An 18,503-nucleotide genomic window follows, 5' to 3' on the forward strand; every position below is an offset into this window, starting at 1 on the left:
AAGCATCTCTGCCATTTCCAAGTCTCCCGTTACTGTTACCCCCTCCTCATTGAGCAGTGGGCCTACGCTGTCCTTAGTCTTCCTCTTGCTTCTAATGTATTGATAAAAAGTCTTCTTGTTTCCCTTTATTCCCATAGCTAGTTTGAGTTCATTTTGTGCCTTTGCTTTTCTAATCTTGCCTCTGCATTCCTGTGTTATTTGCCTATATTCATCCTTCGTGATCTGACCTAGTTTCCATTTTTTATATGACGCCTTTTTATTTTGTAGGTCACGCAAGATCTCAAGGGTAAGCCAAGGTGGTCTTTTGCCACATTTTCTATCTTTCCTAACCATCGGAATAACTTGCTTTTGGGCCTTTGAAAAACTGCCAACTTTCCTCAGTTGTTTTTCCCCTCAGTCTTAATTCCCATGGGACCTTGCCTATCAGCTCTCTGAGCTTACCAAAATCCGCCTTCCTGAAAACCATTGTCTCTGTTCTGCTGTACTCCTTTCTACCCTTCCTTAGAATTGCAAATTCTATGATTTCATGATCACTTTCACCCAAGCTTCCTCCTACTTTTAAATTCTCAACAAGTTCCTCCCTATTGGTTAAAATCAAGTCTAGAACAGCTTCCCCCCTAGTAGCTTTTTCAACTTTCTGAAATAAAAAGTTGTCTGCAATGCAGTCCAGGAACTTATTGGATAGTCTGTTCCCCACGGTGTTATTTTCCCAACATATATCTGGATAGTTGAAGTCCCCCATCACCACCAAATCTTGGGCTTTGGATGATTTTGTTAGTTGTTTTGTTAGTTGTTTGTTTGATTTTGTTAGTTGTTCCTCTCTGCTATTATAGCCCGTGCTCCCCCCTGTTTCCAACCCATCTCCCAGGTCTTGTTCCCCACTTACCTGTGGGCTTTGCTCACCTGTCCCCGTCGAACCTAGTTTAAAGCCCTCCTTACTAGGTTAGCCAGTCTGTGCGCAAATAAGGCCTTTCCCCGCTTCGAAAGGTGAACGCCATCTGTTCCTAGCAGTCCTTCCTCAAATAGCATCCCGTGGTCGGGGAAGCCAAAGCCCTCCTGGCGACACCATCTTCGCATTCACCTCCAAGATGCATCTGTTTCTGCCCGGACCCCTACCTTCAACAGGAAGAATCGAAGAGAATACCACCTGCGCTCCAAACTCCTTAACCCGTGCTCCCAGAGCCCTGTAGTCACTCTTGATCTGCTGAGCATCACACCTCGCAGTATCATTTGTGCCCACATGGATGAGTAGCATGGGGTAGTAGTCAGAAGTCCGGATAATCCTCGACAAAGCCTCTGTAACATCTCGGATACGGGCCCCTGGCAGGCAGCATACCTCCCGGGATGAACGGTCAGGGCGACAGATGGGTGTCTCCGTCCCCCTCAGCAGAGAGTCTCCAACCACCACTACCCTACATTTCTTATCAGTGGTGGCAGCAGACCTCCCAGCCTTAGGGGTACGAGGCTTCACCCCCTTAACTGTTGGGGGTGATTTCTTCTGTCCTGTATCAAGAAGAGCATAACGGTTATCTTTTACCACAACAGGAGGGTACGCAGCAGCGGTGGAGCACTGCCTGCTGCTAGAAGTAACCAGCTGGCTGTGTCCACCCTGAGCCTCCTCCTCCACTGGTGTGTCAGACACACCCTGAGGCATCTCCTCCTCCACTGGAGAGTCAGTAGTCCTGTCAACTGGGACAGCACCGTCAGCTGTCTCCACATGGATACTGTCCAGGAATTGCTCATGGATATGGATGTTCCTCAGCCTGGCCACCTCCTCCAGTAGCTCTCCCACCTGCTGCCTGAGAGATTCCACCAGTAGGCACCTTTCACATTGGATGCCACCCCCAGCCTGGATATCAGTAAGTGGAAATTGCAAATTACAGTCTTTGCAAGCCCACACCAGAATCTGGGTAAAAGCATCCATGCTTTGGTGCTCTGTCTGGCTACAGGCGCAGGTGGAGGAGACAGAAGCAGTGCTGGCACAGGTGTTGCGGGTCCTCCTCACCATTGTAAGCCTCCCTCTGTTAAACTCTCAAATTCCTGTCTACAGCTCCCTATCCACTCCTCTCTGCTGTAAACAGAAAGGTTTTTGATGTGGCTCAGGTTATGGGTTCAGGGGACCAATCGGTCACAGATGAGACCGACAAGGAACCCCCCCCTTCCTACTCCCCTTCCAAACTCCCTTGCAAAACTCCCTGTTAGTAGCTCCTGGTCGCTTGTGCGCAGCTTTATAAAGCCCTGGCCTGAGTGAATGCCCCGCCCACTGGTTAAGGTTCAGCCAATTACCAGAGGCTTCTAGCTTTCAAACCTTCCTAGTAGCTCCACCTCCAACTGCCAGCTACAGCACACAGTCCTTCAAACAAACAAACCAAACAGACTGACAAACACAAGCTCAGCACACAGCAAGTAACCCCCAAACACACACACAAACCCAAACACTGCAGACAGTCACTTACCCCACAGATGCTGTCTGTGCTCCTCCTTCACCTGGAGAACTCCCTTGCAAAACTCCCTGTTAGCAGCTCCTGTTCGCTAAGACATAAACCAGAAGTGAGGCTGTCATGGTATAATCCCCCACTCTGAACCTGTGTGTCCAAAAGATGGGGTACCAGCATTAATTCCTCTAAGCTCAATTACCAGCTTAGTACTTGCAGCGCTGCCACCAACCAGGAATTACAGTGTCTGGTACACTCTGGTCCCCCCAAAACCTTGCACGGGGACCCCCAAGACCCAGTCCCTCTGGATCTTAACACGAGGAAAGTAAACCCTTTCCCTCACCGTTGACTCTCCCAGGCTTCCCCTCCCTGGGTTACCTTGGAAGATCACTGTGATTCAAACTCCTTGAATCTGAAAACAGAGAGGAAAATGCAGCTTCCACCCTCCTTCTCTCTCCCCCTCCCAGACTCTCCCTTAGAGAGAAAGTAATCCTAACATAGAGAGAGAACTAACCTTTCTCTCCCCCTTTCCTCCTTTCTCCCCACCAATTCCCTGGTGGATCCACACCCAGTCCCCTGGGGTCTCACACCAGAACAAAAAAAAACCAATCAGGTTCTTAAACAAGAAGAACTTTTAATTAAAGAAAGAAAAGACAGTAAAAATTATCTTTGTAAATTTAAGATGGAATATGTTACAGGGTCTTTCAGCTATAGACACTGGGAATACCCTCCCAGCCTAAGTATACAAGTACAAATTAAAATCCTTTCAGCAAAATACAAATTTGAACTCCTTCCAGCCAAATACACATTTGCAAATAAAGAAAACAAATATAAGCCTAACTCGCCTTATCTATCTAGTACCTTACTATTCTGGATATATAAGAGACTTTATTAGAGAGATTGGAGAGAAACCTGGTTGCACATCTGGTCACTCTCAGAACCCAGAGAGAACAACAACCAAACACTAATAGCGCACACAAAAACTTCCGTCCCTCAAGATTTGAAAGTATCCTGTACCCTGATTGGTTCTCTGGTCAGGTGACAGCCAGGCTCACTGAACTTTGTTAACCCTTTTAGGCAAAAAAAAACATGAAGTATTTCTGTTCTATTAACCCTTAACTATCTGTTTATGACAGAGGCCCAGGGTTGCAGAGCCCTGCCCCACACCATCACACTGTCATAAATTTATCCAACACTTTCTTAAAACTAATTAAGCTGTGCATCTCTACAGCTCCTATTAGAAGGTTGTTCCAGAACTTCACCCTTCTGAGGGTGAGAAACCTTTCTCTAATTTCCAGCCTGAATTTGTTCATGGCCAGTTATATCCATTTGATTTTGTGCAAACAAGGAGACAGAATTAGGAATAAGAGCTCTGGCATAACTTTTATCCCAGTGGTAGTCATCTCAGATGTAGGAGACCCCCGCTTCAAGTGTTTGAGGAGGAGAAATGATTGAAACAGCGATCTGTCCCCTCCCATATACATGCCCTGGTCACTGTGCTATGGGATATCTCTCAATTTCTCCTGTTCAAGACCCTTTGTAAGTCTAACTCCAGCACCCATTGGTTCCAATGGAGCTATGCTGATTTACACACTCTGGGGATCTGGCCAATTGACTTCAATGGATCTGCACTGATTTAAACCAGTGGAAGATTTGGCTCAAAGTGTCATTCAATTATCTGGGCTGAGAATGTCCCATGCACTAATTTCCAACAAATCTCTGCTCTCTGACTTAAAAGAAAAAGAGAAAATCAACACTAATTGAGAAACCTGAATTTCCCAATATATTCCTTAGAGCTGTTTTCACCTCCTTGTTTTTCAGGCTGTAGACAATGGGGTTTAACATGGGGGTCAAGATGTTGTAGTGGATGGAGAATATTTCATCCAGCACCACAGAGGAGACTGAGCTGGATTTTGTGTACCGGAGAAAACCTGTCACGTACAACAAGCCAACCACAATAAGGTGGGAGCTGCAGGTGGAGAAGACTTTATGCCTGCCCTCGGCAGAGCGTATCCTCAGGATGGTGGAGATGATGTGAATGTAGGAGATTAGGGTGAGGAGGAAGGAGCTCAACCCAAATACCACAGCAGAAGTAAGAAGCACCACTTGATTGGTAAAGGTCTCAGTGCAGGACAGCTGTAACAGAGGAGGGAGCTCCCAGCTGAAATGGTTGATTTGATTGGGCCCACAGAAATGCAACTTGAGGGCAAAAACTGTGTTAAGAAGGGCATAGAAGAAGCCCATATTCCATGCACCACTCACCAGCTGAACACACATCTCTTTCCTCATTGTCTGCACGTAATGTAATGTATCACAGATTGCAGCATAGCGGTCATAAGCCATGATTGAGAGAATGAAAGCTTCAGTAGCAGGTGAGAGGATAATAAGGAACATCTGGGCAATGCAGCCATTGACAGAAATAGTTTTGTGCTCCGCTAGGAAGTTCATCAGCATTTTAGGCATCGTGACTGAGGAATAGCAGATATCAAGAAAGGATAAATGGAAGAGAAAGAAGTACATAGGGCTGTGAAGGTGAGAATCAGCTCTTATCACCACCATGATCATTATATTACTACCCAGAGTGATTAGGTAAATAACTAAAAACACCAAGAAGAGCAAAATCTGCATCTGTGGGTCACGGGGAAAGTCCCAGGAGGATAAATTCAGTCACTGTGGTTTGATTTTTCATTGTCATGCATTAAGGAAATCTGTGACCTGGAAGACCAGAAAAAAAATGAGATTAACACTTATTATGGGGGATGAATGTAAAGACAGTCCTATTCCATTCTGTAAAATGTGTAAACTAAATCGAGAGAGGGACAGACGATGACACCAGATGGTATTTGTGTGTGTTAAATAAATAAATTAACCTGGATACACAAAATGACTTGGGCACCTAACTGCCACTTTACATGCCTAAGTCCCAGAATCAGGTCCTACAGATATTCAGAAATACCCTGCTCAACTCTGACTAAGTCTGATGTGGGGCTCCCTCGGTCTCTCCTCTTGAAGCTGAATTTCTTTGGATACATCATAAAAGAGGCAGTGCAGAGTTACTGGATACTTGGTTTTCTGCATGTGGGCTGAGTGTTCAAGCCACCAGGCTATAGAGGAATTTATTCTCTCTCTGTAATCTGGCTTTATGACTTCAATAGAGCTACAGCAGCATGGGATCTGGCAGATTGGATGCAATGAAAGTATGGCCAATTGACAATAGCTGGACATCTGGCCAAATCTATATAAATAATCTCTCTCTCCATTACAGTCTGTCAGTTGTTCTAGACTATTTTGTTGGAAACACTATTTAATATCTGCAGTATATAATTGGATTCTTACCTATTAAAATCATTAGGATTTTTCAAAAAGAAGAAGAATCATAGAATCATAGAACTGAAAGGGACCTCAAGAGGTCATCTAGTCCAGTCTGCTGCATTCATGGCAGGGCTAAGTATTATCTATACCATCCCTGGCAGGTGTTTCTCCAACCTGCTCTGAAAAATCTCCAAAAATGGAGATTCTATAACCTTCCTAGGCAATTTATTCCAGTGCTGAACCACTCTGACAGTTTGGAAGTTTTTCTTAATGTCCAACCTAAACCACCCTTGCTGAAATTTAAGCCCATTGCCTCTTGTCCTATCCTCAGAGGTTAAGAAGAACAATTTTTCTCCCTCCTCCTTGTAACAATCTTTTATGTACTTCAAAACTGTTATCATGTCCCCTCTCACTCATCTCTTCTCCAGACCAAACAAACCCATTTTTTTCAATCTTCCCTCATAGGTCATATTTTCTAGACTTTTAATCATTTTTGTTGTTCCTCTCTGGACTTTCTCCAATTTGTCCACATCTTTCCCAAAATGTGGTTCCCAGAACTGGACACAATATTCCAGTTGAGACCTCATCAGTGTAGAATAGAGCGGCAGAATTACTTCTCATGTCTTCCTTACAACACTCAGCCTAACACATCCCAGAATGATGCTTTTTTTGCTACAATGTTACAGTGTTAACTCATATTAAGCTTATGGTCGCCTATGGACCCCAGATCCCTTTCGACAGTTCTCCTTCCTAGGCAGCCATTTCCCTTTCTGTATGTGTGCAACTGATTGTTCCTTCCTAAGTTTAGTACTTTGCATTTGCCTTTACTGAATTTCATTCTATTTACTTTAGACCATTTCACCAGTTTGTCCAGATCATTTTCAATTATAATCCTACCCTCCAATGTACTTCCAACCCCTCCCAGCTTGGTATCATCTACAAACTTTGTGTTCTCTCTATGCCATTATCTAAATCATTGAGGAAGATATTGAACAGAACTCAACGCAGAACTGATCCCTTCAGGAACCCACTTGTTACGCCCTTCCAACATGACTGTGAAACACTGATAACTAAACTCTGGGAACTGTCTTCCAACCGGCTATGCACCCGCCTTATAGTAGCTCCATCTAGGTTGTATTTCTCTAGCTTGTTTATGAGAAGGTCATGCGAATCAGTATCAAGAAGAAATGAATGTGACTAGCAAACTTTATTTCGACATAGTGACATAATTTTGAAAAGATGGGCCTGATCGAAAATGAAGGGGATATTTGTTCCTAAGTCACTTAAACCCTGACTCAGTAGGATTTTTGATTCAGTTTTCTGCAAGTCTGAATATCAGACTGTAGAGACAATAGAGAAGATATGCTGCCCTCCTGGAAATGAATGGCTATTTTGACATCAGTTATTAATGGAAAAGGCAATGAAATCAAGGTTCTGTCCAATGTCAAAATTAAGTTTGTCCCCATACAACCCTAGAGAGAAACGGAACCTTTTCTTCATTATCAGCTCATGAGACAAATGCCTAAGCAAGGAGATGGACCTTGTACTAGAACTTGAATGTCAACACAGGCAGATTCTGTGCACAGGCAAATTCAATTCCAAGGGCATTTTCCAGAGACTTCCCTTCCCCTTGCCTTTCCCTCCCCCCGTCCCCCCGCTCTCAGCTATCTCAGTGCTGCCTTGAGAAAGAGAGAGAAAGAGAGAGCTGGGTGATTCAAGTAAATCAGTTTCGCCAGCTATGGCCCCTGTGCTGTAACTGAGTCTGTGTGAGCAGACTGCTGCAGCCAGGCAGAAGTCAATGGGACTCTGCAGAGACTCACCCCTAGATAAGAGGGGCAGAATCTGGTCCTTTGAAATGAAAAAGATACAAAAATTAAAAAGGATTAAAAATGTGAATCAACTCACTTGGCTTTTAAGCGCAGATCATAAATATGGTGAGATCATTCTGACCTGTGATTTTCTCTTTGCTTAGTCTATCTACCTCCTTATTGATTTGTCTACCTAGTCTGTCTGTCTCTGGAATACAGCATCCAAGGAGATCCAATATTCTTTACCGGAGCAGTGAAACCCCTCAAAGTGTGTTGGGTTATCAGTGGGAGTGAAGAAAAGAGCTTTTCCTTAGCTGACTCCAAGACTAGGAGCTGATTCTTGAGAGTTGTTGAAATGCTGTCTTGTTCCCCCTGGGACAAACCCTGAAGTTCACTGTCTGTAAAAAGCTATTAGTAACATTGTGCTGGGTCAGGCCTTAAGCAGTGGTCTACAGTACCTAAAAATGAGAGAACTGAGGCTTAGGTTATCGTATGCATCCAAGTGATTTAGGTACCCAGTCTCAGTGACAGTCAATTAAAAAGGCATGTGTTTGGGCTGAGATTCTCAAAGCAGCTGAAGGAGTTAGATGCTCAAACAGCAGCACATTTCCCCTCCCTTAGACTCCTTTGAAGGTCCTAGTCTTAATGTATAATTACCACAGGTGCAGCAGAGAAGATAGAATGCGGAATGGCCAGCCATCCTTAAAAAATCACCAACAGCTGGATACACAGGTTAAGGGATGAGAAAGGAGCCAATAGACTGTATAAGATGGCAGGAAAGAACAGGAGATGAGACTAAGGAAGAGCTTTTCTGAATACAACCAGGTAAAATTTTTCAGACAAGTAGTTTAGTCACTGAAAAATGCAGTTTAGTTGACCCAATACTATTTGTGAATTAGAAAAAAAGAGCCAAATTGTTTCATCCAGGACAAAACAAAGAAACAACACCACAAGTAAAAGTCACAAAGTAGCACCGGGCACCTTAGTGCCTCCCCATATGCTTCTGATGAAGTGGGTATTCATCCATGAAAGCTTATGCTCCAATTTGTCTGTTAGTCTATAAGGTGCCACAGGACTCACTGTTGCTTTTAACCTAGTGGTTAGGGAATTCACCTGGGTCATGGGACACCCTCATGCAATTCCTTCTCAGTCTGATGTAGAGCAGAGATCTGAAGTGAGGTCTCCTATCTCTCAGGAAAGTGCTTTAATCTTTGTGCCATAGGCCTTGCTGGAAACCTAAGCCTAAGTAACTGTATTAACCAAAGTCTGGGAACCAGGATAGGCCGGGCTTTGACAGAATAGCAGTGCACCAGGTAGGCCCATTCCTGACCAGAGAGGATGGTACAAAACCACACAACTCTCTCAAGTAACTATGTAAACGTATCTCTGAGAGATGGTACAAGAACACACCGACCCCTCATAAAGATAAGAATGGGATGACAAGATAATGGGTGAGGATGTTTTGTTCTAACTAGCAGGTACGAGGATAAGAGTGGTAATTAACATCATCCGGAGAGTAGTATGGCACTTGTTTGTCTGAATGTATAAAAGGAGAAGTCTTATGAGAGGCATCTTTGTATCGGCCCGAGGGACAGGACCCTAGTGTCCTATCTTGTCACAGAAATACACATGTTAGTGTCCCTGTGACCCCTTGGACAGGGTGCTAGTAGTGTGCTTTTCTGACAATAAACGTGTCTGAGGGCCTTCACCACAAAACCAAGCCTGTGTTTTTTTCTTTACGAATAATATCGAGGTCTGCTGAATCAGTAAGCTGCATTCCCTGCTCGTGCAGCTGACACCGGAGCTCCAAGAACAGCACCACTCAGCAGCCATCACAACTTAGCAGCCTTAACAACTGTCCTCAACACTAACAATTTGGTCAATAAGGTATCTTGGGACAGGGCTTTCTCAGTATCTCTGAAGCTCTTTTACTTTGTAAAGTCATCAGCACATCATCAGCAGCAGAAACACATGGCTGTAACCCAGCCATGGGGGCGTGTAGAATGGGTTTCCATCATGAATGGTCCATTCCAAATCTTCTTCCTTTCACAAGAGTCAGGATGGGATGATTTAGGTTTCTGAAATCCCACAAAATTGCATCTTTCAATCTCATTCATGGTTGCATTCATGCTCTACATCCTTCTACCTCAACTCTTTAAACCTTCCATAAAAGCATACAGTCTTCTGAACATTGTGCATACCCCCACCATTGCAGTCGTCTTCTTCTCAACTAATACAAGACTGCAACTTGCTGGGATCATTTAAGTATCTCCCTGTTTGTGACAAAATCAAATCAACGGATGTCAAGGATATGTCATAACTTTTGACACTGAAAACTGTTTAATTTCCTCTTCTCAGCTCTTTCTAATTAATATGTTTCTGCTCCATATAACAGAGTTGTCATCACTATCATATTGAATATTTGTCTCTTAGTTGTCACATAGACATTCTGCCTCCCAAACAGAGGGCTTTGAAGGTGCTGAAATGTCATTGGCACAAGAGCCATCAGATGTGTGACTTCTTCAGATATAGAAGCTTGTGCTATCAAACAACTAGCCAGATAGAAAAACCTATTCACCCATTCAATGTGGTTGTCATCTACATGCAGCATCAGCAGGTCATGAGCAACCCCATGGCAAAAGAAATTGTCCATCCAAATTATTTGTCAAAGCATTCAGAGAAATCAGGGTGAGTTCACAAATGACTCAAGGCCAACATTCATTGCTAACATTTGACTGACTAATGAATGACATGTGTCTATGCCTTTTTCAAGAGATCAGAAACTATCCCATATATTTCTGAGCATTTCCTCATGCGATTGCTATACATAATTTTGGATTTTATAATACGTTATGACACAGTACACTATCTGCATTATTTCTCTTTATTCCTCTCTGTGTGGCATTTATCCTTCCATCATCATCTATCTATCTATCTATCTATCTATCTGAGTGACAAGATAGGTGAGCTAATATCTTTTATTGGGCCACTTCTATTGGTGAAAGAGGAAACCTTTCGAGCTACACAGAATTTTTCTTCGGGTCACTGTGCAATGGGTAGGACATCCTCTATAAGTCAGATACTCCATATCTTGTGGACATGAATTCAGCCAGCACCTCAAGGGAGCTAAACATGCATTGGGAGGACATTGTTATCCCTAGGAAAGGAATCATGGGGCTGGGATCCAGAAACTGGATGTTAATTCTCAGGATCTGCTAAATGTAGTTTGCTCCTTAAATGGGGCACATTGTAAAATGACTGTCACAGTTCAGACCAACTGCATCTGTGTTCCGCCTCTATGGTCCAGCCACAGCACCGATTCTCAGGCTTTCAACTCTCCAGCCATTGCCTTTCTTAAGAGGAGACCCGCATCTCTCTCCCAGTTGGGGAGGTATTTTGAGGATAACCTGTTTTCAGACTTCAATTTATTATTTCCAGTAAAAGATAGCCTGCCTAACAGACCAGCTTCCCTTCTCTCCTCACAGATGCTAAAGAGTGTAATTGCTATATTTGTAAGTTACCACACAGCTTTTTCTAAGCAAGCATGTTTTATTCATAAGGTAAAAACACTACAGAGAAAATGTATTAAAAATAATAAGAGAATCTATACATATGCTAATAAGCTTACTAGTGATCACCCCCAACTGCAGCCTGGGCTCTGGCAGAAGCTCTCCTTCAATCTCCACCCAGGATTTTTCCTGCTGTTTCAAGTGCATCATATCCTCAGCTCAGAACTAGAACAACTCCTGACTCTGTGAGTGACTCATTTATCCACTTTAGCTCTTTGATGAGACCTTGAAAATGTAATCAGCCAGACAGTAGGTCTCTGCAGAAAATGCAGCTTCAAAATGCAGGATTCCAGAGGAGTCAGTCACATACCCTTCCTCCCTCCCCTAGAATTTCCTTGAAAATCCCCTTCACTTGCCTTGTCCCCAAATGTCCTTTGAAGTTCCTAATGTCTCCCAGAGATTGCACTAATCAGAACTTCCTCCTAAATGAGCTCCATAAAATACTGTAAGAGTACATAAATATTTGCATTTTTAATACAATCAACTTCGAAGACATTTACTTTAATTCAATAAGGTTTAAGGTAATTCATTAGGGTTTGTGCAGGATGTTACAGGACACTTTCATATCTGTCACAGTGATAATCTTGACATGTAGTATCTCAACCTTTTACTGCACTTACTGGACTCAATCTTTCTTGCAGCCTTACTCCCATCTATATAGGATTGGCTCTTTGTGTCTTTCTAATCCATTTCAGTCTGTCTTGAATGCTATTCCTCGGAAACTCTGTAGCTAATCAGATCCTTTACTATGACAACCATCCACCTAGTTCTGGGTCTGCCTACCCTCCTCTTCTAAATTTAACCCCTTGTTATCCAATCTTCTTTTCATGCTCTAAGCCTGGCCTCCCTCAGCTTTTCTATAACTGGTACCACCTGCACACTTCCCCTACTTTGTTCATTCCAAACGTGGTCAATCTTTGTAACTTCAAGCACCAATCTTAATGGTTTTCTTTCCACTGTATTCAAGATCTGTTCCTGTCTCTTGCTCAGTACCCAGCATTCAGAGTCCTACCAAAGTGCAGGCTTAATTATTGACTCGTAGATCCCACTTTTCACTTCCATAGGCTTAATGAAACCTCAGATGTTCATATAAATATTCACATAGTGCCCAGTCTTGCAAAAGGCTTACTCCAGTGAACAGGTAGAACAAATTAAGTGAGAGTATGGACCACTGCCATCAATGTGAATCTGTCTGCAGGATTGGGATGATACACAGTGCTGTTTGGGTTCAAGCCTGCAAGTGGTCTAAAAGTGAAAGTCCTGCTCTCCTCAGCTGGATATCTACATGCAGAAAGGCTATGGGGATCTGTCCGTTTAGTCTAAACACTCCAGTGCATGCAATATCATGTCTGCAGAGAAGAAGAAATGCACAAAAACCCAAAGAGCTCAATGGAAAATACCCATTCGGTCACGACTTTCTTTCTTTCTTTCTTTCTTTCTTTCTTTCTTTCTTTCTTTCTTTCTTTCTTTCTTTCTTTCTTTCTGTAAAGATATATAAGATGATGGGGGTGATTTGGTGCAGTAGTGTTGAGATGGTTTTCCATGCATGTGCAGATGGTACGAAGAAGACACACAATTAGATTGTGGAACTCCTTGCCACAGGGATACGCTGAGACCATAAATGTAGAAAAATTCAAAAAGAAATGAGTATGAAAAAATATCCAGAATTGTTATGATTAATTATGATAGCATTACTGAAAGGAATATTAAATATCATGTCTATTGCAAAGTTCTTGAATCTTCCTCTGAACATCTGTTCCTGGTCACTGTCAGAAATGGGATAGAGAATTTAGATGGCAGGTCTGTCTCAGCATGGCTACTTTTATGACTCTGTGACACAGAAAATGGCATTACAAGAGAACAGTGTTCTTCAGTAGCATACTTGTCCCAGAGATCTCAAAAATATTTTATGTGCATTAATATATTAACCTCTGCAATACAACTGCCCATTTATTTTCCTCAAATTAGAGATGATTATTACTATCAAGCATCTGTTAAACACCAACCAACTTCTAGTCTTTGTGTTTCAGATAAAATTAAAGAAAGTCCATGACCCAAAGGACTTAAATATAACAAATAAAGAATCTGGAAATACCACATCTTCTTTTATTATTATTTATTTTATATTTCAGTTAGGTGAGATTAAGGCCTTGTCATGCTTCGTTCTATATGGATGTTATAGATGGTCAGAAAAAGAAATTTTCATTACCCAGTAAATTCCATATTTCAACATTTGTTTTAAACCCAACATAGGCCAGAAAATTGAAATGTCAACATTTTTGTGAAAGGAAAAAATCATAAAATATTTAAACGCAGAACTATCTAAGCATTTCATTTTGTCCATTTTTCTTGAAACAAGCCAGCCTTTTGAAGTGTCAATTTCATTCTCAGTCAATATTTTGATCTAAGTTACATTGAGATGAGTAATTTTGTCATTTTAAATTGAAATGTCAACTCAATTTTTTTTAATTTCAGCTTAACATTTTGAAAGAAAATCTATGATTTCATTTTGAGAGGTCAAATTGACATGAAATTTTGTTTTAGATATTCCATATGAAAAATTGAAATATTTTACTTTAAAATTCAGATTTTCCAGGAAAAAAAAACCTATCATGTTGAAACCACACTTTGAAAATTGAAAAAAAATCATAGTAAAAATGTTGACCAGAACTAACAAACTTAAAAGTACCCATGATTGCTGCCATGAAGAATGGAGAGTACAACAGAGTGATGCTTAGTAAGCAGGTTGCAAAAGTTTTGAATTTGGATAACAAAGATGGATATGGTTTTCTTCATGTAAATACCCCCATTGTTCAACTAGCTGTATTTATTTTGTGTGAAGAATCTGAAAGAAGAAATTCTCCCTGTGAAAATGGGAGCAGAGGGTGGTGTCTTTCATAAATGGGGCAGACAGTGCATGCCATCAGTACTAGGATGGGATGGGAAGAGTGATGGAAGTGGGCACATGTATGGAATTGTGGCTGAACTCACTAGACAGGGAATGAAGAGATCAGGATTCCATGTCTTGCTCTCCACAGATTTTCAGGCTGACCTTGAGCAAGAGGCTGGGACTAAGTTATTCCCATCCAATAGGAGTTGGGCACCTGATTCCCCTAGACTCATATGAATAGCTCAACCTATTGGTTGACTTTTCATTTACCCCAGACCATATGTGAATAAGCCAAACGTTGGCAATGGCCGAATTCAAAGTCATATCTTTTTTCACTGAGATGAGATCCTCAGCTGGCAGGTATTGGAGTAGCCCAGTTTATTTCAGTGGAGCTATGCTGCTTTTCACCAGCTGGGATTCTGAATCTAAAGGTGAATTTAACTTAGGTGCAGAGTAGCTGCACCACTTCCTACTATGTTTATGATGTCCGTGGACACTCAATGATACACAGGGCTTTCCAACTAAACAGTGAGTGAAATTTGAGGAAAACAAAATCACTTTAGAATATGAACACTATGGTCAGAGCCTCATTTAGTGTAAATCCATGTACCTACATTGACTTAACAGCATCATATCAATTTACACCAAGGAGCAGGTTCACAAAGGCACATAGATGTTCTCATGCTGAGCATTGCAGTGCCTATCTTTGAAGTGCCTGGAAAATCACAGAGATTCACAAAGCCAGAATTGGCACTCTGGCTCTCTCCACAATGGAAGAGGAGAGATGTTTAGAATTGGCCAGAATCTCAGCTGGCATAAATTGGCCATAGATTCCCTGAAGTCAATGGACCAGATTAAAGAGATATGGAGATAGAGGAAAGGAAGAAATGTGTGACTGACTCTACAGGTCAGTGCTCAAAGCACACACTCTGGATTTAGGAGACCCAAGATCCAGTCCCCGTGTTCCAGTGACTCTTGTACAACTGGGAATCTGGCTCGCTGACATCAGTTGAGCTACACTCATTTAGACCAACTGAGGTTTTGTCCCAACGAGTCCATCAGTTACCTGAGCTGAGAATTTCCCAAGCACCAGTTATCCACAGTTCTATGCTCTGATGTAAAAATATGTAATTTAATTTATTTAAGATCATCAACGTTACCTGATAAACTTTAATTTTCCCACTGTTTTCCTTAGAGCTGTTTTCACCTCCTTGTTTTTCAGGCTGTAGATGATGGGGTTTAACATGGGGGTCAAGACGCTGTACTGGATGGAGAATATTTCATCCAGCAGCACAGAAGAGACAGAGCTGGGTTTTGTGTACTGGAGAAAACCTGTCAGGTACAACAAGCCAACCACAATAAGGTGGGAGCTGCAGGTGCAGAAGGCTTTATGCCTGCCTCTGCAGAGTGTATCCTCAGTATGGTGGAGATGATGTAAATGTAGGAGATCAGCGTGAGGAGGAAGGAGATTGAGCCAAATATCACAACAGAAGTAAGAAGCACCACTTTAGTGGTGAGAGTCTCAGTGCAGGCCAGTTGTGACAGAGGAGGAAGCTCACAGCTGAAATGATGGATTTGATTGGAGCAACAGAAATGCAACTTCAGAGTAAAAACAGTGTTAAGAAGGGCATAAATGAAGCCTGTGGTCCATGCCCCACCCACTAGCTGAACACAGATCCCTTTGCTCATTCTCTCCATGTAACGCAGTGGGTCACAGATGGCAGCGTAGCGGTCATAAGCCATGGCTGAGAGAATGAAACTTTCAGCTGCACCTGAGAGGAGGATGAAGAACATGTGAGCAATGCAGCCATTGACAGAAATAGTTTTGTGCTCTGCTAGGAAGTTCCTCAGCGTGTTAGGCACCGTGACCGATGAATAGCAGATATCAACAAAGGATAAATGGAAAAGGAAGAAGTACATAGGGATGTGAAGGTGAGAATCAGTTCTTATCACCACCATGATCACTATATTACCAACCAGAGTGATTAGGTAAATAACTAAAAACACCGAGAAGAGGAAAATCTGCAACTGTGGTTCACTGGAAAGTCCCAGGAGAATAAATTCTGTCACTGTGGTTTGATTTTTCATTGGCATTTATTCAGGAAAACTGTGATCTGGAGAAAACAAATGAAATGAACACTTTTAATAAAAGTAAATTTAAACAACATGTGAAGTTAATCTCTCTGTAGCATGAATGTAAAGAGAACCATTTTCCAGGCTGTACAACATGTATTTAAATAAAATAAAATGAAGTCGTATCGTAAAAGTGAATTGAAATGGCATATAGAGATCATCTCTTCAGTTGAATGAATAGAAAGAGAGCCCTATTGTATCCTGTAAAATATATATTTTTAAATAGACAAGACTTAGAGAAAGCAACAGTGATAAGCTGGCTGGAATTTGTGTATTGTACAGAGACAAAATGGGCCAGATGCACAACAGGACTTAGGCCCCTAACTGCCACTTTAAGCACCTAAATTGCAGAATTAGGCCACATAGGTATTGACAAAAAAAAGTACCCTGCTGGGACTACGGGACAGTCTGATGTGTGCCTCACTTCGTGTCTCCTCTTGAATCAGTTCCACTGTGGTTAAATAGACTCATAGACTCATAGACTCTAGGACTGGAAGGGACCTCGAGAGGTCATCGAGTCCAGTCCCCTGCCCTCATGGCAGGACCAAATACTGTCTAGACCATCCCTGATAGACATTTATCTAACCTACTCTTAAATATCTCCAGCGATGGAGATTCCACAACTTCCCTAGGCAATCTATTCCAGTGTTTAACTACCCTGACAGTTAGGAACTTTTTCCTAATGTCCAACCTAAATCTCCCTTGCTGCAGTTTAAGCCCATTGCTTCTTGTTCTACCATTGGAGGCCAAGGTGAACAAGTTTTCTCCCTCCTCCTGATGACACCCTTTTAGATACCTGAAAACTGCTATCAGGTCCCCTCTCAGTCTTCTCTTTTCCAAACTAAACAAACCCAATTCCTTCAGCCTTCCTTCATAGGTCATGTTCTCAAGACCTTTAATCATTCTTGTTGCTCTTCTCTGGACCCTTTCCAATTTCTCCACATCTTTCTTGAAATGCGGTGCCCAGAACTGGACACAATACTCCAGTTGAGGCCTAACCAGCGCAAAGTAAAGCGGAAGAATGACTTCTCGTGTCTTGTTTACAACACACCTGTTAATGCATCCCAGAATCATGTTTGCTTTTTTTGCAACAGTATCACACTGTTCACTCATATTAAGCTTGTGGTCCACTATGACCCCTAGATCTCTTTCTGCCATACTCCTTCCTAGACAGTCTCTTCCCATTCTGTATGTGTGAAACTGATTGTTCCTTCCTAAGTGGAGCACTTTGCATTTATCTTTATTGAACTTCATCCTGTTTACCTCAGACCATTTCTCCAATTTGTCCAGATCATTTTGAATTTTGACCCTGTCCTCCAGAGCAGTTGCAATCCCTCCCAGTTTGGTATCGTCCGCAAACTTAATAAGCGTACTTTCTATGCCAACATCTAAATCGTTGATGAAGATATTGAACAGAACCGGTCCCAAAACAGACCCCTGCGGAACCCCACTTGTTATACCTTTCCAGCAGGATTGGGAGCCATTAACAACTACTCTCTCAGTACGGTTATCCAGCCAGTTATGCACCCACCTTATAGTAGCCCCATCTAAATTGTACTTTCCTAGCTTATCTATAAGAATATCATGCGAAACTGTATCAAATGCCTTACTAAAGTCTAGGTATATCACATCCACCGCTTCTCCCTTATCCACAAGGCTCGTTATTCTATCAAAGAACGCTATCAGATTAGTTTGACATGATTTGTTCTTTACAAATCCATGCTGGCTATTCCCTATCACCTTACCACCTTCCAAGTGTTTGCAGATGATTTCTTTGATTACCTGCTCCATTATCTTCCCTGGCACAGAAGTTAAACTAACTGGTCTGTAGTTTCCTGGGTTGTTTTTATTTCCCTTTTTATAGATGGGCACTATATTTGCCCCCTTCCAGTCTTCTGGAATCTCCCCCGTCTCCCATGATTTCCCAAAGATAATAGCTAGAGGCTCAGATACCTCCTCTATTAACTCCTTGAGTATTCTAGGATGCATTTCATCAGGCCCTGGTGACTTGCAGGCATCTAACTTTTCTAAGTGATTTTTTACTTGCTCTTTCCTTATTTTCTCTTCTAAACCTACCCTCTTCCCGTAAGCATTCACTATACTAGACATTCCTTCAGACTTCTCAGTGAAGACCGAAACAAAGAAGTCATTAAGCATCTCTGCCATTTCCAAGTCTCCCGTTACTGTTACCCCCTCCTCATTGAGCAGTGGGCCTACCCTGTCCTTAGTCTTCCTCTTGCTTCTAATGTATTGATAAAAAGTCTTCTTGTTTCCCTTTATTCCCATAGCTAGTTTGAGTTCATTTTGTGCCTTTGCTTTTCTAATCTTGCCTCTGCATTCCTGTGTTATTTGCCTA

General features: G+C 42.1%; 2 pseudogenes; both read right to left on the reverse strand.

Annotated features, from left to right (window-relative positions):
• Window positions 1–4,166: 4,166 nt before the first annotated feature.
• On the reverse strand, window positions 4,167–5,130 carry LOC115641170 (annotated as a pseudogene).
• Window positions 5,131–15,170: 10,040 nt separating this feature from the next.
• On the reverse strand, window positions 15,171–16,108 carry LOC115641201 (annotated as a pseudogene).
• Window positions 16,109–18,503: the final 2,395 nt, after the last annotated feature.

Source organism: Gopherus evgoodei, unplaced genomic scaffold (genome assembly GCF_007399415.2).
Source record: "Gopherus evgoodei ecotype Sinaloan lineage unplaced genomic scaffold, rGopEvg1_v1.p scaffold_33_arrow_ctg1, whole genome shotgun sequence".
Taxonomy (NCBI): domain Eukaryota; kingdom Metazoa; phylum Chordata; order Testudines; family Testudinidae; genus Gopherus; species Gopherus evgoodei.